This window comes from Erpetoichthys calabaricus, chromosome 5, assembly GCF_900747795.2.
Source record: "Erpetoichthys calabaricus chromosome 5, fErpCal1.3, whole genome shotgun sequence".
In the NCBI taxonomy this organism is placed as follows: Eukaryota; Metazoa; Chordata; class Cladistia; order Polypteriformes; family Polypteridae; genus Erpetoichthys; species Erpetoichthys calabaricus.
Genome location: NC_041398.2, coordinates 24,409,924 through 24,436,154, shown reverse-complemented (window position 1 = coordinate 24,436,154; position 26,231 = coordinate 24,409,924). Strand labels below are relative to the sequence as shown.

General features: G+C 39.3%; 1 protein-coding gene and 8 non-coding genes across 10 annotated transcripts in view; 8 read left to right on the top strand and 1 right to left on the bottom strand.

Moving 5' to 3' along the window:
• The window catches only part of LOC114643594 (low affinity immunoglobulin epsilon Fc receptor-like), a 346,195-nt gene that overhangs the window by 105,647 nt on the left and 214,317 nt on the right, over window positions 1–26,231 (bottom strand). The gene's annotated exons all lie outside the window — the stretch shown is intronic.
• trnat-ugu (transfer RNA threonine (anticodon UGU)) lies at window positions 7,314–7,387 on the top strand. The gene has a single exon. It is a non-coding gene; the product is annotated as a tRNA-Thr (tRNA).
• trnat-agu (transfer RNA threonine (anticodon AGU)) lies at window positions 7,973–8,046 on the top strand. The gene has a single exon. It is a non-coding gene; the product is annotated as a tRNA-Thr (tRNA).
• Window positions 8,418–8,499, top strand: trnas-gcu (transfer RNA serine (anticodon GCU)). The gene has a single exon. It is a non-coding gene; the product is annotated as a tRNA-Ser (tRNA).
• trnat-ugu (transfer RNA threonine (anticodon UGU)) lies at window positions 8,773–8,846 on the top strand. Its single transcript has one exon. It is a non-coding gene; the product is annotated as a tRNA-Thr (tRNA).
• On the top strand, window positions 9,416–9,489 carry trnat-agu (transfer RNA threonine (anticodon AGU)). Its single transcript has one exon. It is a non-coding gene; the product is annotated as a tRNA-Thr (tRNA).
• On the top strand, window positions 9,860–9,941 carry trnas-acu (transfer RNA serine (anticodon ACU)). Its single transcript has one exon. It is a non-coding gene; the product is annotated as a tRNA-Ser (tRNA).
• Window positions 10,889–10,962, top strand: trnat-agu (transfer RNA threonine (anticodon AGU)). The gene has a single exon. It is a non-coding gene; the product is annotated as a tRNA-Thr (tRNA).
• Window positions 11,326–11,409, top strand: trnas-gcu (transfer RNA serine (anticodon GCU)). Its single transcript has one exon. It is a non-coding gene; the product is annotated as a tRNA-Ser (tRNA).

Here is a 26,231-nt window from a genome sequence, read left to right as displayed (position 1 = left end):
ATATGTATTATCTCATAATTGTTTCTAGCTCACTTTCACTTATTTTTATTTATTGCCTAATGACAAATAATACGGAAGAAGTGTTAAAACTCTTAAGTGTCTGTTTGAGGTATGTAAAAGATGCCTATGAAAGCTTGTGTTACAAAGTCAAAGACAAAAGACTAGCATTTTAAGAGTTGCAACAGGGCCATAGCAAGGCGTAAGGCACATGGGTGAGTGTCTATATAGCAATAAACCCTTGATTTATAACTGTACTGTAAGTTCTGGGAAAGCCTTTTTGCTAAAATTTCCCTCTTTCCCTACTTAATCCTGCGAACAGCCTTGGGTGGGGTTGTTGACTGCCAGACCTTGAATCATATAGTAAGTAAGTAAAATAAATATTTGAAAGTGATTCTCTAAGCAATGGTTATTGCTAAAAAAAAATCTGACCTTGGTAAAATGGGGCATACGGCTGGATGCTCAGAATTGCTGTTTCCCAGTTAAGGTTGATTGTCATTTTACATGTTGACTAGTTTTGGTATTTATGTTAATAAATTCGTGAAAAAGTGAAATAAAGTCATAGAAAAGCCAATAAAAATGGAAAATGTGACCATTTGAGAGCAAATGGTGTGTTATTTTATGGAATGACTAGTCAAAGAAAATAAGAAATATAAACAGTAGCATACCAGGAAAACTGAGTCCGGTGACAATATAGACTCAGAAGATGAGAGATTTCAACATTAAACAGAAATAGAACCTTTTCTATAGTACATTAATGGGTGATAGTACTTATGATTATAATAGAAATGAAGACAGCAGAGAACATTATTGGGGTGCCTCTCCCTTCACAACAGGACATATTTTACAAACGTAGTGTCCGCAAGGCCTGCAGCATTCTGCAGGACCCCTTACACCCCTCACATGGACTTTTCACACTTCTGCCATCCAAGAGAAGATACTGCAGCATCAGAGCCAGATCTGCCAGGCTGCAGGAGAGTTTTTACCCCCAAGCTGTTAGACTCCTTAACACCAGGCTGCCCCCTGGGATCTTCCACTCTGCCTCAACCACCTCTAAAAACAGAACTTTTATACATGTGAGCCACTTTCCTGTAAAGACGAGTGTGCATGTAGAAAAGAACTGAACATCTCATACTGACCTTTAAGGATTTTGACACTCTTGATATCCTTCTGCTGTGAAACATTCTGACCTGTCATTGTTTACACATGTCTTAAACAAGTATTATCATACGCTGATAATTTCTGTATTATCTATATCTATTATTTATTTATTATATTACATATCTATTGACTATATTTATGTATCTAGATTGCAAATACCATAGATAGATAGATAGATAGATAGATAGATAGATAGATAGATAGATAGATAGATAGATAGATAGATAGATAGATAGATAGATAGATAGATAGATAGATACTTTATTAATCCCAAGGGGAAATTCACATACATCAATGTTCATATTGCTAACTAAATGTCAATATTGCTGCTACTTCTTTGTCTCGTCTTTGCACAATGTCTTGTCTTGTTTGTGTTTTAATTTTAAATTTTAATTTTAATTCTATTTTTAATTTATTATTTGCACATCATGTTGTTACACTGTGGATCCTGAGCTTCGCAATTTTGTCTGTCTGTATACTTGTATATGGTTGAGATGACAATAAAGACTTTGATATTAAAAAGTACACTGAATGAATTTGGGTGTTTAAAAATTAATGTTACAACCAAGGAAAAATGTCATTCTATTTAGTTGACAGTGTAGTTATTGTTAAGATGTGTTTTCAATAGTCATAAATGCATAACCAGATTGTTTTGTACTTTCTTGGTGCCTGATTGCCTTTGCAGTTGCCTGCTGCCACACTTCAGCATCTGTGTTGTGTCTGTGTGTGTGTTTACGAGAGCTTGAAACTGTGGTGCCTGTTTGCACAAACACACACAGAGGTTGTCATGTGACTGTCTGTAGTTTAAGTGAAAATGTGTGTGTGTTCTGGGGGGGTGCATTTGGGGGGAGGTCTGTTGATAATGGGTGGATGGCTGGTGAGAGGAAACAGGTGTGCATTTGGGGGGAGGTCTGTTGATAATGGGTGGATGGCTGGTGAGAGGAAACAGCCTTAAAACAAATAAAGTGGAGCAGGATTTTGCCATTACTAGCACTGTTACTTCTGGATCTGGTGTTCTGGGTTCATATTGGTAATTATATTATTTAAAGAAAATATATATGAGAGCAGGTTCACCCTGAGCACATATGACAGACGTGAAAGGGTCTGGAGAAGCCGTGGAGAACGTTTTGCTGCCTGTAACATCGTTCAGCATGACCGGTTTGGTGGTGGGTCAGTGATGGTATATCTGGGGAGGCATAACCATGGAGGATGCTAACATCGTTCAGCATGACCGGTTTGGTGGTGGGTCAGTAATGGTATATCTGGGGAGGCATAACCATGGAGCGATGCAGAGACCCTAGACAACGGCATCTTGATTCCCATTAGGTATCGGGATAAAATCCTTGTACCCATTGTCAGACCCTGTGCTGGTGAGGTGGGTCCTGGGTTCCTCCTGGTGCACCACAATGCCCGGCCTCAAGTGTTTGCGAGAGTATGCAGGCAGTTCCTGGAGGATGAAGGAACTGATACCATTGACTGCCACCTCACGCTCACTAACCTGACCTCAATCCAATAGAACAACTATGGGACATTATGTTTCAGTCTATCCAGGTTGCACCTCAGACTGTCGAGGAGCTTGGTGATGTCCTTGTCCAGATCTGGGAGGAGATCCCCCAGGACACCATCCGTCGTCTTATTAGGAGTATGCCTCCCCCAATGTTGTCAGGCATGCATACAAGCACGTGGGGGCCATACAAACTACTGAATACAATTTGAAGTTGCTGCAATGAAATTTCGACAAAATGGACTCGCCTGCCTTCCGCATCATTTTTTCACTTTGATTTTCAGGGTGTCTTTGATTTCAGCCCTCTGTAGGTTGATAATTTTCATTTCCATGAAATGATGTGCCATCCTTTCATTTCTAACACATTACCCAGTCCATATATTTTTTTAACTAAATATATTTTACATTGTAAATGAAAATATATCCATATACAGTATATTATCTCACATGCTTTCTTCCATAACCTCTTGTAATGGCTGGTTCCCTTAACAGAGGAATCACAGGCATACAGAGGAAAGCAGAAACTGGCAGTGATAGTGTACAGTTGAGAATACTGGCAGCTAAGGGTGTTTCAGGAGGGAAGTTATTAATTTGTTCAATTCAGTGTATTTATATTAACATCCTTTTTATTATGAGGATGAGGACAGTCTCTTGGCTTATTTTCTTATAGCTGTATAACAATGTTTATGTTTCATAATTCTTGCTTCAAACACATTTCCCTCGGGAATAATTATCACATATAAGTAAGAATTTCACTGTACTCTATACACAAAATAAAATAAGGACCATATAAAATTGTAAAAGTCTTTCTTCTTTACCTATATGCTGAGAATACTTTAGCAGGATAATAAAGAGTGAGTCAGATCATGGAGGGCAGGGGAAGGTTACACCCAATACAAAGTAGGTCTCAGCTACAGGCTGAAAGAGCAACAAAAAAGGTATCCCATTGGCTGGTGAGACAGCAAGATGGCTGCCTTAAACAGCGGGCCTCTAAAGGAACATCAGGGGCCAGCAGAAGGAGCTCTAGTGTGAAATTCTTACTGCAGTATTTTAACTGGCCCTTACAGGAGAATTAATTCTGTGACTTCACTGAAGGAGACACCAGGACAAGATTTCCATAAACTCACTAGGCTTGGAGTTGGAAGGTCAGTGGACTCAAGTGACAGAAATAAGAGAAAGTTGACAAGATAGAGAGAGAAACTGAGAAAGAAGGCACTGGTGTTACTATGCAGAGGTGGGCAAGAAGAAGAGACACCTCACTTGTGACATGGTGGTTCAACACTTGTGTAGTCATATCAAAAAAAGTTGAGCATTTATTTATTTAAATTTGTTCATTTGTTACTCAGATATCTTACTTTGTTGACTGCTCCTCTGATTATATTTTTTGAATCAGTTCTCCATTTTGTATATCTTGGAAAGTTATAAGGTTTAAAGAATTGCTAGCTACATTTGTTAAAATTTAAATTGCAAAATATGAATTTGAAAAGAGGTGACAAGAACTCCTGTTAAGAGAATTAATATCAAGGAGCCAAAGGACATGGAGAATTTGGTACTGAAAACAGAACCATGAAACAGCATCCAGCTTCTGACTGCAGAACTAAATGAATAACTAAAGTAGGTTAACATTACTATGTAAATGCAAATGAAAACATGCCATGTTAGAATAAAGCCTTAGCGCTTTTACACTGAGCATACACATAGACCACAATGGTTATCTAAAATCTATTTGCTGCATTTATGACATATAGTCAAAATGACAGAACAATAGCATCGCAGACCAAAGCACTTCTCAAACATGAGGGTTCAACTAACTACAGAGGTCTACATTCGTGTGTGTGTGTGTGTGTGCGTGTGTGTGTGTGGGCGTGTGAATGTGTGTGCCTCTCTACTTATAATATTCATGTTAATCATTAAAATTATGTATCGAGCTCATCTGTCTCGCTTAAAACTGTCCAAAATGTTTCCAGGGCAAGATCCTACCTGCGAACGCTGCAACCAAGCTCCTGCCTCACTGGGTCCCATGTTCTGGGTCTGCACCAAATTAACATCATTTTGGACAAAAATTTTTAAGTGCCTTTCAGACAGCCTTGGGGTCACAATCCCTTCTAACCCACTAACAGCTGTGTTCGGTGTTCTTCCAGATGGACTTGAAGTGGAAAAGGACAAGCAAATTGTGATTGCATTCACTACACTTTTGGCACAAAGACTTATTCTGTTAACACTAGAATTACCAGAGCCTACGAAAAAACTCGTAGATCTGGCACACCTTAAATTGCTTCTTAAAACTGTTCTCACCTCTCCGCCAGCATCTTTTGTCATCTAAATGTACTGATAAAGAAATGCTGCAAGCAGCCGGCTCTTCCATCCCCCCCACCGACTTAGAACGTACAGGAACTTCTCCCCCTGGTGTCTTGATTGATTATCTGGGAGTGAAGTGAAGTTTTAGAGTGGAAATAATAAATTGTTATTTGGAACACACGCATTGCATGTGTGTTGCGTTTCTACAGTAATCTGTGTAAACACATTTTTAAAACAGAAAATGTTTTATATTCTAGTAACAAATGACAAAATGTAGGCATAAACTATATAATGTATGAAGCCTGAAGTCCAAATATCAAAGAAACACTTTCACAAAAGGTACAAAAAAAAAGCTGCCTTAGTATGCGACATTGACACGCATGTACCACGACTGCCACTGTGGCGCAACAGTATCAGTTGCTGACGGACAATCAGGAGGTCACGAGTTTGATCCTGGATGCCTCCCTTTTGAGAAGTGAAGTGTTCTTATTTTTACTGTTTTAGAATAAAAAGATACATTTGATTTCAGTCTGTAACAGCCGGTGTAACTTATGATATTTGCAAAGGTTAGCTTTGGTTTTTTTTTTTAATTCACTTTTCATTCTCTGTCGCATTCAGGATCCTTCCCTACCACCTACCTCCCCCCATCTGACACTGCTGTTTTCACATAAAGACGCGCTATAGCTCTGCATTTTATCACAATACATACGACCACGTGTTTTTTTTCCCAATTTTGCCAGTCCCCACATGTTGCTGTATGCTGTTTCTTTTGTACTCCAGGACATGTAGAGGAAAGCATAGTAAAGAGTAGTAACTTCAGCGCTATATGCAATCATCAGACACTCCCCATCTGATGCTGTTTTCAAATAAAGACGCGCTATAGTTCTGTAGTGTACTTGTGACTGCATTGTCGTACCAATGCTTGCAAACTGAAGTGTCTGCATGCACTTTTCGTGGCATTACATGTGTATTTTTTGAGCATGCTCATGTACAGTAGCTCAAACACAGGAATATGTTGATGTAAACCATAAGAAAAGAAGTGCACTTTTATTCAAGACTATAACCGAAGAAAAAAGAAAGCAAGTTGCAGTAGGCGGTTGATAAGACAGCTTGCGTGGTGGAATGCTAAGAACTGCTGATTTCCATTCCGTGCTATCTAACTGTTAACATTTGAATCTGATGATTGCATATAGCGCTGTCTTATTCAGTGTGCGCAAGAACATGCAGGTGGCCAGTTGCTGCATGCTACAACGCATATTTTTAAAAAAGAAAGAGACAAATATATGTGACGTTTTCAAGAAATCATTTTATGACACGAATAGTACCAATCAGAAAACATTGTCGAAGTAATGCAATATTATTTGAAAACGAACAGCGTCAGGTTGGGTGTGAAGTTATACTGGCGCTGTTTGAGTCAGATCAGAAGCTGAATGAGCTGAACAAGCTCCTGTTCTGACTCTAAGTAAAAAGCATGAATTAATCAACAGAAATAACCGCGATCGACATTTTAAACTTAACGATTTACAGTGCATACCAATTTATAAATTTTATGTCCATTTGAGGAAAAAAAAACACGTTCTCCAAAGCTGAGAATCGAACTCACGTCTCTGTAGAACAGCAAAATTGCTGTGCTTCAAATGAGCAAATTTTAGCATTAAGCCACGGAAAGTATTGTAACATCCTTGAACCTTTTGTGAAAGTGTATATTTGATGTTTGGACTTCAGGCTTCACACATTCTATAGTTTCTGCCTACATTTTGTAACATTTATTACTAAAATATGAAAAAGTTTCTGTTTTAGCAATGTGTTTACACAGATTACTGTAGAAACGGAACACATATGAAATGCATGTATTTAAAATAACGATCTATTATTTCCATTCTAAAACTCTAGCAGTTCAGTCACTCCCAGATAATCAAACAAGGCCTGAGCTGGGAAAACTTAGTGAACGTTCTGCGACGGTGGGGGATGGAATAGCCGGATACTTGCTGCTCCTCTTAATCGGCACATTTAGAAGACAAAAGAGAGGTGAGAACGGTTTTAAGGTGGGCCGGATCTACGAGTTTTTTCGTAGACTCTGGTAATTCTGATGTTAAGAGTCTATTATCGTTTCTGCAGCTATCAGTGCCAGCAGTTCAGTTTCAAGAAGAAACTATTCCGACGCTGCTTGCCGCAAATGATCCCACCTGCCTCTGAACGCAAAGATTGCCTCTTATGGGAGTTTCTCAATCCGAGCAACACCTGATGCTCACCTGCAGTTTCTTTGTCCATAGCTCACAATCGAAGTATTCTGCCCTAAGCATTCTGTTTTACAGAGTGAAATAGAAATTTGGCAATTAAGGTTTTCTAGTGAGGCGCCGTGGCTTAGCTGGTTAAAGTGCCTGTCTTGTACACAGGAGATCTTGAGTTCAAATCTCAGCGGTGCCTTCTTCACTCTGCGTCCTTCAGTTTCTTTTCTACAGTACACGCACAGCTGAATCGGTGGTAAAGTGAACTTGAAATTAGACTGCGTTCAAACCATGCTGCACACCTGCCCGCATAAACTAATAGATTATACGTATTTATTTGTTTATTTATTTATTTATTTTTAAGTCTTTAAGGGCAGTCGACTAAAGAAAATGGATAACCCCGATGAAAAATGACTTTAAGGTGCCTTTGAAGATGAAGACTGCTTTTCTAAGTTACGTGATTCTTTTGTGTTTTTCAGATGACATCCTGGTCGTCCTCATCACGGATTATGTGAACGTTGTCTCTTCGTCGATCGCTTCCTTTGAACATTGAATTCAAACATCTTAAGGCAAACTTCCGTCTTTCCAAAAGCATCTGATCGTGGAGCTGCTCTTGCTGAAAGTGCGTTCTCCTTTAATTTTTTTTTATTATTACAAAGAGGTGGACATTTGTTGCATGTTAACTGGCTCTTAGGGATACGAGGTCCATCCATCCATCCATCCATTTTCCAACCCGCTGAATCCGAACACAGGATCACATTGCTAAAAACTCTCTGTCGATTCAGGCGCCGTGGCTTAGCTGGTTAAAGCGCCTGTCTAGTAAACAGGAGATCCTGAGTTCGAGTCTCAGCGGTGCCTGATCTTTATCATTTTCCTTTGATTGGGTTTTCATTTTGGCTCTCGGATGTGCCTGAGAATGTTGCGAGGAACAAGTTAGCTTTGTCCGTTTCAGTGCGGAAGACGGTGGTGGAGCAGAGATCTCAGCTTTAGTTCTCTATGCTTTGGCCACTGAACGAAAGAGAGAAAAGCGAAAGCCTGTCTGCTTGCCTACCTGCGTGACGTGTAACAGATTGTCTGTAGCAAGGCAGCAATGAGAGAGAGCAAATGATCACGATATAAGTGCAGATGAAGTGTGCGTGCTTAAACATAGATCTTGGCATTAAGCCTTACCAGATCTGTTAATTTGAATATAGCAGGAATGGACAGAAGGAAAGGTACATCTTTCACGTGACAAGGTGGCCGAGTGGTTAAGGCGATGGACTGCTAATCCATTGTGCTCTGCACGCGTGGGTTCGAGTCCCACCCTTGTCGTAACTTTAAACCTTAAGAGTCTATTATCGTTTCTGCAGATATCAGTGCCAGCAGTTCATTTTCAATAAGAAAATATTCTGACGCTGTTTTCCGCAAAGGATCCCACCTGCCTCTGAACGCAAAGATTGCCTCTTATGGGAGTTTCTCAATCCGAGCAACACCTGATGCTCACCTGCAGTTTCTTTGTCCATAGTTCACAATCGAAGAATTCTGCCCTAAGCATTCTGTTTTACAGAGTGAAATGGAAATTTGGCAAGTGAAGTATTCTAGTGAGGCACCGTGGCTTAGCTGGTTAAAGCGCCTGTCTTGTAAACAGGAGATCCTGAGTTCAAATCTCAGCGGTGCCTTCTTCACTCTGCGTCCTTTAGTTTCTTTTCTACAGTACACGCACAGCTCAATCGGTGGTAAAGTGAACTTGAAATTAGACTGCGCTCAAACCTTGCCGCATACCTACCCGCATAAACTAATAGATTTAATTTATTTATTTATTTATTTATTTTTAAGTCTTTAAGGGCAGTCGAATAAAGAAAATGGATAACCCCGATGAAAAATGACTTTAAGGTGCCTTTGAAGATGAAGACTGCTTTTCTCAGGTACGTGAGTGTGATGTGTTTTTCAGATGACATCCTGATCGTCCTCATCACGGATTATGTGAACGTTGTCTCTTCATCGAGCGCTTCATTTGAACATTGGATTCAAACAACGTAAGGCAAACTTCCGTCTTTCCAAAAGCATCTGATCGTGGAGCTGCTCTTACTGAAAGTGCGTTCTCCTTTATTTTTATATTTTTATTACAAAGAGGTGGACATTTGTTGCATGTTAACTGGCTCTTAGGGATACAAGGTCCATCCATCCATTTTCCAACCCGCTGAATCCGAACACAGGGTCACATTGCTAAAAACTCTCTGACGATTCAGGCGCCGTGGCTTAGCTGGTTAAAGCGCCTGTCTAGTAAACAGGAGATCCTGAGTTCGAGTCTCAGCGGTGCCTGCTCTTTATCATACTCCTTTGATTGGGTTTTCATGTTGGCTCTCGGATGTGCCTGAGAATGTTGCGAGGAACAAGTTAGCTTTGTCCGTTTCATTGCGGAAGACGGTGGTGGACCAGAGATCTCAGCTTTAATTCTCTATGCTTTAGCCACTGAACGAAAGAGAGGAAAGCGAAAGCCTGTCTGCTTGCCTACCTGCGTGACGTGTAACAGATTGTCTGTAGCAAGGCAGCAATGAAAGAGAACAATTGATCACGATATAAGTGCAGATGAAGTGTGCGTGCTTAAACATAGATCTTGGCATTAAGCCTACCAGATCTGTTAATTTGAATATAGCAGGAATGGACAGAAGGAAAGATGCATTTTTCACCTGACAAGGTGGCCGAGTGGTTAAGGCGATGGACTGCTAATCCATTGTGCTCTGCACGCGTGGGTTCAAATCCCACCCTTGTCGTAACTTTAAATCTTAAGAGTCTATTATCGCTTCTGCATCTATCAGTGCCAGCAGTTCAGTTTCAAGAAGAAAATATTCCGACGCTGCTGATCCCACCTGCCTTTGAACGCAAAGATTGCCTCTTAAGAAAGTTTCTCAATCCGAGCAACACCTGATGCTCACCTGCAGTTTCTTTGTCCATAGCTCACAATCGAAGTATTCTGCCCTAAGCATTCTGTTTTACAGAGTGAAATGGAAATTTGGCAAGTAAGAGTTTCCAACGAGGCGCCGTGGCTTAGCTGGTTAAAGCGCCTGTCTTGTAAACAGAAGATCCTGAGTTCAAATATCAGGGGTTCCTTCTTCACTCTGCGTCCTTCGGTTTCTCTTCTACAGTACACACACAGCTGAATCGGTGTTAAAGTGAACTTGAAATTAGACTGTGTTCAAATCTTGCAGCATACCTGCCCGGATAAATTAATAGATTTTACGTATTTATTTATTTATTTATTTATTTATTTATTTATTTATTTATAAGTCTTTAAGGGCAGTCGACTAAAGAAAATGGATAACCCCGATGAAGAAATGACTTTAAGGTGCCTTTGAAGATGAAGACTGCTTTTCTCAGTTACGTGATTCTGTTGTGTTTTTCAGATGACATCCTGATCGTCCTCATCACGGATTATGTGAACTTTGTCTCTTCGTCGATCGCTTCCTTTGAAGATTGGATTCAAACAACATAAGGCAAAGTTCCGTCTTTCCAAAAGCATCTGATCGTGGAGCTGCTCTTGCTGAAAGTGCGTTCTCCTTTAAATTTTTTTTTATTACAAAGAGGTGGACATTTGTTGCATGTTAACTGGCTCTTAGGGATATGAGGTCCATCCATCCGTCCATCCATCCATTCATCCATCCATTTTCCAACCCGCTGAATCTGAACACAGGGTCACATTGCTAAAAACTTCCTAGTTTCAGGCGCCGTGGCTTAGCTGGTTAAAGCGCCTGTCTAGTAAACAGGAGATCCTGAGTTCGAGTCTCAGCAGTGCCTGCTCTTTGTCATACTCCTTTGATTGTGTTTTCATTTTGGCTCTCGGATGTGCCTGAGAACGTTGCGAGGAACAAGTTAGCTTTATCCGTTTCAGTGTGGAAGACGGTGGTGGAGCAGATATCTCAGCTTTAATTCTCTGTGCTTTGGCCATAGAACGAAAGAGAGGAAAGCGAAATCCTGCCTGCTTGCCTACCTGCATGACGTGTAACAGATTGTCTGTAGCAAGGCAGCAATGAGAGAGAACAATTGATCACGATATAAGTGCAGATGAAGTGTGCGTGCTTAAACATAGATCTTGGCATTAAGCCTACCAGATCTGTTAATTTGAATATAGCAGAAATGGACAGAAGGAAAGATGCATCTTTAAGGTGGCCGAGTGGTTAAGGTGATGGACTGCTAATCCATTGTGCTTTGCACGCGTGGGTTCGAATCCCACCCTTGTTGTAACTTTAAACCCTAACGCTAGAATTACCAGAGCCTACAAATAAACTTATAGATCTGGCACACCTTAAATCGCTTCTTAAAACTGTTCTCACCTCTCCGCCAGCGTCTTTTGTCATCTAAATGTACTGATAAAGAAATGCTGCAGCAGCCGGCTCTTCCATCCCCCCACAGACTTAGAACATACAGGAACTTCTCCCCCTGGTGTCTTGATTGATTATCTGGGTGTGAAGTGAAGTTTTAGAGTGGAAATAATAAATTGTTATTTGGAACACACGCATTTCATGTGTGTTGCGTTTCTACAGTAATCTGTGTAAACACATTTTTAAAACAGAAACTTTTTTATATTCTAGTAACAAATGACAAAATGTAGGCATAAACTATATAATGTATGAAGCCTGAAGTCCAAATATCAAAGAAACACTTTCACAAAAGGTACAAAAAAAAAGCCGCTGCCAAAAAAAGCCGCCTTAGTATGCGACATTGACACTCATGTACTACGACTGCCACTGTGGCACAACAGTATTAGTTGCTGATGGGCAATCAGGAGGTCACGAGTTCGAAGACCTTTTGAGAAGTGAAGTGTTCTTATTTTTACTGTTTTAGAATAAAAAGATACATTTGATTTCAGTCTGTAACAGCCGGTGTAACTTATGATATTTGCAAAGGTTAGCTTTGTTTTTTTTTTTAATTCATTTTTCATTCTCTGTCGCGTTCAGGATCCTTCCCTACCACCCACCTCCCCCCATCTGACACTGCTGTTTTCACATAAAGACGCGCTATAGTTCTGCAGTGTATCACGATACATACGACTACGTGTTTTTTTTCCCAATCTTGCCAGTCCCCACATGTTGCTGTATGCTGTTTCTTTTGTACTCCAGGACATGTAGAGGAAAGCATAGTAAAGAATAGTAACTTCAGCACTATATGCAATCATCAGACACTCCCCATCTGACACTGCTGTTTTCACATAAAGACGCGCTATAGTTCTGTAGTGTACTTGTGACTGCATTGTCGTACCAATGCTTGCAAACTGAAGTGTCTGCATGCACTTTTCGTGGCATTATACGTGTATTTTTTGAGCATGCCCATGTAGCTCAAACACAGGAATATGTTGATGTAAAAGCATAACAAAACAAGTGCACTTTTATTCAAGACTATAACCGAAGAAAAAAGAAAGCAAGTTGCAGTAGGCGGTTGATAAGACAGCTTGCGTGGTGGAATGCTAAGAACTGCTGATTTCCATTCCGTGCTATATAACTGTTAACATTTGAATCTGATGATTGCATATACCGCTGTCTTATTCAGTGTGTGCAAGAACATGCAGGTGGCCAGTTGCTGCGTGCTACAACACACATTTAAAAAAAGAAAGAGACAAATATATGTGACGTTTTCAAGAAATCATTTTATGACGCGAATAGTTCCAATCAGAAAACATTGTCGAAGTAATGCAATATTATTTGAAAACGAACAGCGTCAGGTTGGGTGTGAAGTTATACTGGCGCTGTTTGAGTCAGATCAGAAGCTGAATAAGCTGAACAAGCTCCTGTTCTGACTCTAAGTAAAAAGCATGAATTAATCAACAGAAATAACCGCGATCGACATTTTAAACTTCACGATTTACAGTGCATACCAATTTATAAATTTTATGTCCGTTTGAGGAAAAAAAAAAAACACTTTCTCCAAAGCTGGGAATTGAACTTGTGTCTCTGTAGCATGGCAGGGTTGCTGTGTTTTAAGTCAGCAAATTTTAGCGTTAAGCCACGGAAAGTATTGTAACATTCTTGAACCTTTTGTGAAAGTGTATATTTGATGTTTGGACTTCAGGCTTCACACATTCTATAGTTTCTGCCTACATTTTGTAACATTTATTACTAAAATATGAAAAAGTTTCTGTTTTAGCAATGTGTTTACACAGATTACTGTAGAAACGGAACACACATGAAATGCATGTATTTAAAATAGCGATCTATTATTTCCATTCTAAAACTCCAGCAGTTCAGTCACTCCCAGATAATCAAACAAGGCATGAGCTGGGAAAACTTAGTGAACGTTCTGCGACGGTGGGGGAAATCGGCACATTTAGAAGACAAAAGAGAGGTGAGAACGGTTTTAAGGTGGGCCGGATCTACGAGTTTTTTCGTAGACTCTGTTAATTCTAGTGTTAAATTGGAAGAATCCTAATTCTCCTCTGATAAGTCAGTGGGAAACCAATGTTTTATATTATTTGAATTTGGAAAAAATCAAATTCTCAGTTAGAGGATCTGTACAAAATTTTTTCAAAACCTGGCAGAATCTGATCAATATTATTTTAGAATAAGATAAATAACTATTACTGCATTTAATTCCCTTCTCCATCTCTTATTTACATATATATTTATTTCTCCCTTTCTTTTGCTTATTGTTGTCTTATTAAAAAGCCCTAAGCAATTCTCCTCTAGCTAAGCTTTCCTTCTCAGGGGTGGGGTTTGATTTGTCTTCAATTTGTTTGGTTATAAATTGATCTATTTGTATGGAATGATTACAATAAAATTAATAAAATTAAAAAAAAATCATTAAGCTTCAGTAACCTTGTGTGACTGAGTTATGATAACAGCAATTTGACCTTTTTATTTTCTCTCAGCATCAAGGCTTTTGTTTCTTTTACTCTTTACCTGTTTTTTCATATGATTTTATATATTTTTCTAACACAGGAGTAGAACGTTTAAGGGGCACGATTTTAGAAAGAAACAATGTTAGCTAGGTTTTGCCACTATTCATTACAAACATTTTAATGAGTTGTTCCAGATGTGTTTTCTCACTTGAGAATCGTGTCTAGCTCTGTGAGACTAGGTCAAAGCTAACAAGATCCCTAAAAGATGTCAATCAGCAAAGCAGGAACTTGATCATAGCTTTAATAATGCTATTTTCATTTTTCTGGTCCTTTCTGCAGCATTTGACACAGTGGATCACAGTATTCTTATTTCTCGTTTAGATAGATAGATAGATAGATAGATAGATAGATAGATAGATAGATAGATAGATAGATAGATAGATAGATAGATAGATACTTTATTAATCCCAAGGGGAAATTCACATACTCCAGCAGCAAAAAAAATTAAATTAAAGAGTAATAAAAAATGCAGGTAAAAAACAGACAATAACTTGAATAATGTTCAACGTTTACTCCCTCTGGTGGAATTGAAGAGACGCATAGTTTGGGGGAGGAATGATCTTCTCAGTCTGTCAGTGGAGCAGGACAGTGACAGCAGTCTGTTGCTGAAACTGCTCCTCTGTCTGGAGATGACACTGTTTAATGGATGTAGTGGATTTTCCATAATTGATAGGAGCCTGCTGAGTGCTCGTTGCTCTGCTACGGATGTCAAACCGTCCAGCTCTATGCCAACAATAGAGCCTGCTTTCCTCACCAGTTTGTCCAGGCGTGAGGCATCTAGAACAGTGTGTTTGTATTAAGGGTGCTGCATTAATTTGGTTTCTTTCTTATCTGTTGCATAGAACATTGTCAGTAATTTTAGGTGAGTTTTGCTCCTTTTCTTCACCTGTTCCATCTGCAGTTCCTTAAGGATCTGTTCTAGAATCAGTTCGTTTTTGCTTATATTGTCTCCCACTGGATAAAATCATCAGGAAATATAACATTTATTTTCACTTTTATGCAAACGACTTAAAACTTTATTTCTCATTGAAATCTAATGAGTCTTTATGGCTTCTTGTTGATTGTTTGCATGATATCAAAGACTGGATGGATTCTAATATTCTTAGGTCACCTGGACTCTTGTGTGTCATCTTATATTTTTCTATAAATAAATAATTTTTTATTATTTAAGGATCTAGAAATATTCATTCGTGCATTCATTACATCATGATTGGACTATTGTAACTCTTCATTTATTGTTCACTCTCAGTCACTTTATGGTCATTTACAAATTATCTAGAATGCAGCTGCTTATCTTTTGACTGACATTAAAAAGTGTGAGCACATTTCTCCAGTTATTAGCTTCCTGTTCAGTATAGAATTCAATATAAACTATTATTAATTGTTTTTAGACCTTTTAATGGGATGACCCCACCATATATTTCAGATCTTTACTGTCCATTTTCAGCTCCCAGTGCTCTTAGATCCTCAACAAATCAAATCCAGCATGTGCCTCCATGGCTGTGGAATAGTTTACCAGTTGATGTTAGGTGTGCTTCCTCCATTTCTGTTCTTAAATAAAGATTTAAAACTTATCTGTACACTCAAACCTTTTTGGACTGTTTTAATTTTCTTGGCAATTTTTCCAATACATTTCTTCTTCTTCTTCTTCTTCTTCTTCTTCTTCTTCTTCTTCTTCTTCTTCTTCTTCTTCTTCTTCTTCTTATCATTGTTATTATTATTATTTGTATGTACATCACTTTGGTGAATGAAGTCTGTATTAAAATATGCTTTATATATAAATTGTACTTACTTGCTTACTTACAGTACTTATGAATAATTAGAAGCTTGGTTTTTTGGTTTGCGGCACAACATTTTTTCAAAGTATTAAAAGGGAGAAAGACTATTTTATAGAAAGCTGGTTTCTATTTATCATATTAAAATCTGATTGAAAGGTTCAAACTTCAGTGTTCTCTCAGTTGATCCACAGGTGACTATGAAGATGACAAAAGAGGTGGACACAGCACTGAAGCCTACAGGACACCATTTAGGACTTTGCAACTCTGCTGATCATTGCTTTTTGCCTGTGAATCTCCTGAATTCTTCACCTGCTGGGGAATAATGAGCCATTTCTCATATAGTGCACTGAAGATAAAAATGAAGCCAAACTGCATATGATCCAGCTTTAAAAGGCACAGATCTAAGGGACTTCACTGTACATTTTTTTATTGAACAGCCTTTTTAATCACACATATTTTCAGGCAGTCACCAATCTTATGAAAATGTATTTGTTTATCAGTTACTTTTGTTTTCTGTGTAACCATTGTGGACACTAGAGGGCCCTGCAACTCCTCAAACTCAGAACATAAGCAGAGTCACACAATCAAAAGTCTTCAATAAAAGTGGTTTATTAAATCCAATACATTATATAGGTTTTAATCCTCCATAAACAGACTTCTCTCCATAATAAATCCTCTGTCTCACCTCCAGGCAAGCTTTGCCCACCTCTTCCTGACTCAGCTCGCCTGGATGAGGCCAGGTGGTGACTGTTATCTCAGGACCCGAGAGTAGTTCTGATGTCAAATGGCTACAGCTTGGCAGCACTTTTGGGTCAGGTGGAACCTCCTTCGTGGTGTTCCCCTTACTTATAGCTCCCTCTGGTGGCACCCATACATCCCAACGGGGTTGTTCTCCATGTCCTAAGGTGCCCTGCAGAAGTATGAATAGGAGATCTGCCTGAGAGAAGCTGCCACATAGTGTATTGGGGGAATAAAGAGTAGTTCTTCCCTTTCTTTCCCTGGAAGAGCACAGAGTGGCAAAGCTTTGGCAGAGCTCTAAAATTCACCCAGAACCAAAAAATATTAAATGGTTATAAATGATCCAGTAGCCCATAAATCAGTCTTGGCAAAATGTCTGTTAGAGCAGCTGGTTCTTTCTCCCACTAATTTATGGTTCGGCATCTCTTTGGATTTAGAGCATTTTGCATACAGACAGAAATTTTCAATGGAGGATGCGGACATGACTGTTCTTCATGCCATTTATACACATTTGGAGAAACCACACTCAGGGCTGTCTTAACAGCATCATAGGCCTCCAGGCAAAGTAGAGCACTGGGGCCCCTGTTTTTATAGCAAAACAGAAACATACATAGGCATCAGAAAAAACATGGGCCCCAAAACTTCCCATCGTGCACATTAATGAGTTCTCTTCACAGAAAGATTCCCTACTAAACTGAAAGAAACTTGTCTCCATCATTACCTAGGAACTGCTGTTTCTTGATTCGTGCAGAAGATGGTTCATATACTCTAATTACCGCGGACCTTTGAGTCCCATTTCTGTCTCCGGTGCATCTTTAGGATTGCGATCACAAAGATTTTCATCTTAATTGGCAAAATAACGGTCATCTTACCAGCACGAACACAACACACCTCTGAAGGCTCAACAAAATGTCTACATGTGATGAGTCAGGTGATTAATTTTTTTCTTCATTAGAAATCTTTATTTAAATACTGTACTAAATGGCAAACAGGTGTATGTGGAATTAATGAATGAAAATGCTTCCAGACAGAAAGTAAATACCTTTGTTCTTCAGTCAATGGCACAAATTTCACCAAAAGTGAAATGTCATTCCTTTCTCACACTTTTTTGTGAAGCAAAACACTGAGTTTCACTGCAAATTCACTCTTCACCAATGCTCACTGTCTCTAATTCCATAAATTCCATTTTGTTGGAATAGTAAGCCTTTTTCACCCTTCGTTCTAGAGCATGATAGTTTTACTACCAAATGTGTTTTCCTTCTGTTTCATGTTTTTTTAACAAAGAAGTGCCCTTTTAATTTCTATCTTTACAAGTTACTCTTTATAATTGTTATTATATAACCACTAACAACAAACAGACACAGGTGCAAATGACAACAAACTCTAAAATCATCCATCCATCCATCCATTTTCTAACCTGCTGAATCCGCTGAATCCGAACACAGGGTCACGGGGGTCTGCTGGAGCCAATCCCAGCCAACACAGGGCACAAGGCAGGAAACAATCCCGGGCAGGGTGCCATCCCACCGCAGACTCTAAAATCAAGTTAAATTAATTTAAAGGCTGACAAAAACACATTTTTTGATAAACTGAAAAAAGTGGAATTAGAAACAGGATTTGGTGGGAAAGACAGCCTTCGGCCACTGCTACCCATGAGGACCCTGATTCAGCCCACCTTTACAGATGGAAGTTAAATGACCATCACCTATGTTTAACCGGTATTGCTTCTTGTGTCTCCTACCAAATATTACTAAGTGAGTAGGTGTCTGGGTAGGCTGCATTGCATGTCACAGGTTTAGAAGTCTGGTTGAAAATGGTGGGTTATAAGGTGTAAGTAACAGGAAACATCTTCTATAAACTCCTCATACCAGCCGGGACCAACTGCTGGGCAACATAACGGTCCAGCTGAATCATATTGGGTTATAAGGGGTGAAGAGTCATATGACAAGTAGGTTGCAGGAGAGATGGCTGTTATAGTGCACATGTGAGATGTTATACTGCTAGACTGCCCTGTAGAATTAAAATGTTTGAGAGTGAAAGAGGTTCTGTGAGAAAATACTGAGATTACGGCTTATTTTATTGTTGTTATCATTACCTATGGCTTTCACTTAGCAGGAATGCTAAGTTATCTCCTGGGTTCTTTTCTAATGGGGCATAGGAAGAAATGTCAAAACCAGCTATACAGCAGTAACCTCTTACCTGTAAAACCGCTCGTTTCACCCACTATGGTGGGTTGCTTGCTGATTAGGGCCATCTTTACTTTCAAAACTTTACTTCAAACCAGTTTACTACCAGTTGTGTGTCCCCTATGTCCTTGTGGGACCACAGGCAAATAGGGAATGAACAATCTAACCTCCAGACCCATAATAGCAATTTGATAGAGAAACTGGTTTTAAATTTCCATTCACAAACTATATTTATTTGCATCAAAACCAATAACAGCAAGTACAAAGTGATACATAGAATCATGTAACCTGGGTGGGATAAGTGTTTAGATTAGATTAGTTTATACAGTCCCATTAGAAACAGTAAGATACTGGGCAACATTCCCAGGTGGCTAATTTTCTTAGTTGCAGATTATTATTTCAGAGGAAGAGATGAGAATCTCTGAAAAATGTTAGTTTTTTTTAAAGGACAGCAAATCAAAGGCACCCTGAATAAGCACATAAAAGAAGACATCCTGGCTCACTTAGTAACAGATTATTATCTCTGCTAGCACTGATACCTTACAGGTTCTCAAAATGCATTAAAAGTATTGCAAAATCAAAATGCAGAAAATGTTGTAAAGCATCATTATCACTCAAGCTCACCCCAAAACCAGCTAAAGGTTAGTTCCCTGGAACTCAAGTCTCAAAAATAACCTGACTATTCAAAACACAGCTTCACTTTCCAACTCTTCTAGCATACACTGCACTCCTGTTTAACTAGACTAGACTAAAGGCCTATAACCTGACATCTCTCAGCTAAAAGTTTAAAGCATTCTCTATACACGGTTTGTCTGTCACTGAGTGTTAGTTAATTCATTCCAGACTACAACACCTCAATTATGACTTCACTTGCCATTTACAGACTCTATTATACACTCTATTATACACCCAAGTTAGATGAATGAGGAATCTTTGCGGTCACCTCACTTCACTCACATGGTGACCAATGCACAATCAGTTTCTAGTTAGATGACCTGTGGTTGATGTACATTTTTCAGGATTGTTATAGTAAAATTTAAATGAATAACTATAAAAGAATAAAAAGAATCCAATTCAAGATTAGAAATTATGATTTAGCAAGAAAAGCTGAATAAAGTAAACACTGTCATTTGTGACTTCAGAGACTTGCTGTGGCTGCAGCAAAGGACTATCTGTCGTGCCTATACTCCACTGTGGGTCTCACTGACAGGTGAGGTGAGGACAAGAGCTGCTGGGGCTTCACAGATTCTTTTGCATTTCTGATGACAGGCCGCATCATACCAACCTTGATAGCCCCCATTTTTATAAATGTGCACACAATCTTCTCCTGTGACACTACTGACATCTACCCAGTCATCAGGCTCTCTCCTGCCATCTGTCCTTATACCCCAGAGTTCATTCAACCTGTAAGAAAACAGATGTTGAAACTTTATTTACCTATGATGGGCATAGTAGATTGCTTACTCACATATTGTAATGCGATACTTTAGCTATTGTCTAACAAAACAAACTTGGTGAAATGAACAGTCACCTCTAGTTTGCCATACCTGTTACATTTTATGCTCTAAAAACTGTAGTGTAATTTATTTAAAAGTTTTTATTTAACATTCTTAATTTTCTTAACAAGCAGGTTATTAAGTAAAGGAAGACAGAAGTCGAGGTTAATCATTATTTATGACGTTTAACAGGTAACATATTATATATTGATTAGCACATGCAAGTAAGAATTTCACTATACTATATACACAGGACAATAATGACCTTACAAACCTATAAACCTATGTGGTTAGAGATGCAAAGAACTGGTACTAAAACACCAACTAATAACAAGTTTGTGAAAAAAAATACATTCTAATGATGTCTAAATTGCAGGAACAGAGGGATATAAGAACATTAGAACAATCATTTTAATTTGTGGGCCTTTAAGCCAACAGGCTCATTCATCCTATTCACCTAAATTCTCCAAAATCTGAGTCTCCTTAAAGTCCCATTCTCCACTACACTACTTGCGTCATTTTTCCTTTTGTCTTTGCATGAAGAAAAACTTTCAAACGTGTCTGAATCTACCTTTAACAAGATTCCAACTGTGTCCCTGTGATCTTGTTGAATAATTTTAACAGCCTCGATCCACTATACTAATTGCCTTTATAATTTTAAACACTTAATTCATATCACCTCCTAACCTCTGTTTGATTAAATTGAAAAAAGTTGAGTTCTTTCAGTCTATCCTTATAGCACATACCTCTTTCTCCCAGAATCAGCCAAGTCATTCCTCTTTGGACTGTCTCAAGTGCTACTGTGTATTGTTTGTAATATGAAGGCCATAACTGCATACAGTTTTCACTAGCACATTATAACTTAAGTATAACCACCATTGGCTTGTACTTATATATAACCTAATATCCTATTAGGTTAACCTATCCTATCCTATTACATAACATGGCGCCGGAGAGAGGCAATGTGTTGCGCGCTGCTCCTCGCAGACTTTTCGTTTTTGTGTCTGTATTTTTGCTATTGTCGCTCTTTGTACTGCCTGTTCGCTGTTTTATTAAGTACGACCTTACAACATTGGTAAACATCAGAGCAATAAAGGCACAAGTCTCTACTTTTGAAGTTATTGACTAGTGGCTGCTCGCCACAATAACTTGAGACCAAGGTGGCGGACACGACCCACCCGACCACGCCCGGAGGAGAAAACGTGGCCGGTGTGCAGAGATCCAAGCGAGGACGATACACTGAGGACTGCGACTTCCACTGCCTAGCATTTTCCTGGCCAATGTCCAGTCTCTGGACAACAAACTAGACGATCTCCGTGGTAGACTTAGTTTCCAGCAAGCTCTACGTGACTATTGTGTTTTCTGCCTCACGGAAACATGGCTCACCGCCTGCATGCTGGATTCGGCTGTACAGCCAGACTATCCACCGCGCTGATCGGTCGGTCTTCTTCGGAAAAAAGAGAGGAGGCGGGGTATGCTTCCTCATCAACAACACATGGTGTAGTGGAAGTCATTTCACAAAGCTGTTCACCAGACCTGGAGTGTCTGCTCATCAAGTGCCGGCTGTAACAACCCGTTTGGAAACGCACCTTCAGGTTCAGGAACAGTTTCTACCCAACTGCAATCAGACTCATGAACAATCAGAAACCTTGTGTCACCTGCACTGCTACCTACACATATACTTCTGCCACTGTCTCTATTTATTCCTAGGATTCTGGTTTTATTTATTTACTCATTTATATTCATTTATTTATTGTGTGTTTTTTTTTTTTTTTGTCTATGTTCACTGTCTCCGGGAGCACATGCAAGCAAGCATTTCATTGTACATGGTACTTGTACTTGTACACATGACAATAAAGAATTGAATTGATCATTTCTACACACTGCCTGGATGTTGATAGAGATGAGTCCACTGTGACTCCTAGGGCCCCCTCATAACAGGTACTTCAAGTTCTAGAAATCCCATTTTGTATTCAAATCTAACACTTCTACATCTTATGTGTAACACTTTACATTTCCTTACAAAACATTTCCTCTGCCACAATACCACCCGAAACTGTTATCTTTAAAGTCCCCCTTTAACAATTTAGCTGATTCTACATGAACTGTTCTTCCACCCAGTTTGGTATCATCTGCAAACTTAATCAGCTTGTTGTTTATTATTTTTATCAAGATTGCTTATATATATTAAGAAGAGCAGTGGCCACACCACTAACCTGTGCTGGAAACCACTTTTAACATCACCTAATTCTGAAAAAGTTCCCCTCACTATAAATCTTTCCTTTCTGGTGTGTGATAAACCCTACTCTGGCATCAGGAGGGGGCAAGACCAGTTCTGGATGGAACACCAGGGGCCTCATGTATAAACGGTGCATACGCACAAAAATGTTGCATACGCCAGTTTTCACGCATACTTTGAGATGTATAAAAATTAAAATAGGTGGAAAGCCACAAACATTTTTCATGGCGGCCTCGGACCATACTTACTCAAGTTTCAGCTCGGTTTTGCAAATTGGTGGCACCCAACATCAAAGCAATGGTAATGTTTCTGTGTGGTCTCCCTTTTTTCAGATTTGCATCAATGACGTGGGATTTATCAAATACACTGAAATTAATTTGATATCATTTACAAATTTAATTCACTTGACTGTAATAATTCTGTAATTGTATAATGGTGCATGGAATGGCCAAACTATTCCAACTACCATAGCTAATTTAGCATCATTAGAAGACATCACAAATTGAAGAATAAGAAAAGAGCATGTATTTACAGATGATAATGACTTGCTTCTAAGTCAATTTTGATTTCCAAGAGCTATCCTCTTGGCAATGTGTGCTGAACTGACACCAGTTTTACGAAGGGAGACTTTGAGGACTTGTGCTCTACCTGCTCCTTTGCAAATTACTTTCCATTCTCAGGTTTTTAGCCACTAGAGCTTCTTAACATGAACTTGCTGACCAATCTGGTATTTCACAAACATCACTGAGTGATACCATGCCAGTTGTATAGAATATTATACGCTTGTCATCCAGATAGATAAGATTTCTTTACACTGTGGTTGAACTGGGAAACATCAAATTGTAATTCGCACCAATGTTCGGTTTTCCAAATGTAACTGGAGCATCAACAGCAGACAGGGTGCTATTGCAATGATGCTGGACAAGTTACATCAGCCAGGAATGAATTGTCAAAAGAATGAGCTGGCATTAGATCATCTATAGCAGGAGAGTGTATAAAAACGGCAACTCCACACAGATGCAGGCACTTTTTCCAACTAGTGCGCCAAAGGCAAGTGGTCCTTCTAAGGGCAGTGAGTCAACTCAAACAGCCATGTAAAGAGAAGTGAATCAATCCATTGTGATGCTCGGTGCCGATTCTATACTATAAAGGTGCCTTCAGAGAATGAATTTGCTTATGTAAATAGAAGGCAAATCTACTCTATTAATGTGATGCCCTTATAGTCCAAAGAAAGTGTGTCGCATTATGCAAGTATGTAGCGTGCTGTATATATAATGTGGCATACAATCGTGGTTTACATATACCTGAAGAAATGCAGTATGATAAACCTGATTCTTACCCATCAAATGATCAGCCAATTGGACAGTGTTACAACTTTGTTTGAATGTAATTAGCAGAATGTAAAAACACACTGCACAACAATTTTTTTGAAAAGTCATGCTTCCTGAAAAGTTTTTGCTGATTGTGACAGGTACCTACTGGGTATGCAAAAATATAGTTTTGTTTTTACGGCATCACATAAGAACTCTGAGAAATAGACATTTATATGTTTACTGACAATAACGTATTTAGTCACATTTATGTTTCACATAAGCTATTAAATTCAACAGAATTAAAAGTGTTTTGCTTCTGATTTTCTTTTGTATCCAATGTCTGGTGTATCACGTTGCAGTGTCCAACAGTAGTCAGCAAGCATTGACAGATTCCAGTTGCCCTGGTATCGTTTCTCCATTGTAGCAATGTCCTGGTGAAACCTTTCACTGTGTTTGTCACTGACAGCACTGAGATTTGCGGGGAAGAAGTCCAAGTGTGAGTGGAGGAAATTAATCTTGAGTGACATGTTGCACTTCATTGTCTTGTACGCTTTGAGAAGTTTGTCTACCAGCTGAATGTAGTTTAGGACTCTGTAATTGCCCAGAAAATTGTCAACAACGTCTTTGAAGGCTTTCTAGGCAATTTTTTCCAGCCCCTAACAGATCTTCAAACCGCTTGTCACTCATAACATATCTGATCTAGGGGCCAACAAAAATGCCCTCTTTGATCTTGCCATCAGTTATTCTTGGGAACATCTGTCTTAAATAACGAAAACCTTCGCCTTCCTTGTTCAGTGCTTTCACGAAATTCTTCATGAGTCCCAGTTTTATGTGAAGAGGAGGCAAAAATATCTTTGCCGGGTCGACAAGCGATTCATGTGCCACATTTTTCTGTCCTGGAACTAACTTTTTATGGGGTGGCTAGTTCTGTCGAGAATAGTACGACTCTTTGGCACAGCTGTCCCATTCACAGATGAAACAACAGTACTTTGTATAGCCGAGCTGCAGTCCTGGTAACAGAGCAACGACTTTAAGATCTCCACAGATATTCCAGTTGTACCTGGACGTGCTTCAGCAAAAGTTCCATATTCTCATATGTTTCTTTCATGTGTGCTGCATAGCCAACAGGTACTGAAGGATAAATGTTGCCATTGTGTAGCAGAACAGCTTTCAGGCTTAACATTGATGAATCAATGAAGAGGCGCCACTCTTCCGGGTTGTGATCACAACACAAGGCCGAGAACAATCCTTCAATGTCACAACAGAAACACAGACTGTCGACTTGTGCAAAAAATGTCGGCCTCGAAACACAAACATTTTCATACCTGTTGACAGCAAACACCATTCCTGCAGTTTCTAACCCAGCAGCTCGGTTTTTGCTTTTGACAGACCCAAATCTCTGACCAAATCGTTCAATTTGGACTGTTTTATCAGATGTGGATCGCCTGATGAGCATGGTTCAAAATCCGAGTCAATGTCACTGTCAGTACCCTGCATTGCAGTTTCTTCATCTGGTTCGTCTAAGGTCCAATCCTCTGGTGGTTTCGGAATTCGAAGATTGTCGTCATATGGCACGGGTCTCATTGCTGAAGACAGATTAGGATATTCAATTGACTTCTTGTTTTTGGCAGAGAAACTGGACACATTAGTTAAACAGAAGTAACAGTCCGTCACGTGGTCTTTCATTTCTCGCCAAATTATTGGAACAGCAAACGGCATCGTCTTTTCAGTGCCTCTGAGCCAGGCTCTCAGACTGACAGCACATGTCGCACAGCAAATGTGAGGCACCCATTCCTTGTCTTCATCACCAATTTTGCAGCCGAAATACAGATGATAAGTTTTCTTCACAAGAGCAGTCATCCAACGTCGCAGAGGCGCAAGTGTATATTTGCCACAGATATAGCAGAATGTATCGCTGATGTTACGATATTGACGAGACATATGGCCCGACACCAAAACGTTTATAGCATCAAGCTTACTTACTGTTATATTGCTACAGATACTATACTTTACTATACTGATACTATACATACACACTGACTATCTATTTTAACCCCTTAACCGCCCTCTGCCGGATATATCCGGCATCGTAGCTTTATTGCTGATGCCTTACTGCCGGAATTATCCGGCACATTTGCCTGTGGTTATGTGAATGCCTGGTGCGTAGTATAACTGACAGTTTGGCGTGGGTATTATTACTACGTTGTATTTCGACAACTCTGCGCTTGTATTGGCCGATCACGTGATGTGATTCGAAAGTGAAAGCTGTGAATATGGCGAAACGTAAACTGACTTCAAGTGAGGTTTTGCAGGCGATTTTGGACAATTATTCTGATCATGATTGTAGCAGTTCTGAAGAAGATTTTAGCGACAATTATGATCAGCAACGTGCGCTGCATGATACAGTGAATGACGGCGCATCGGA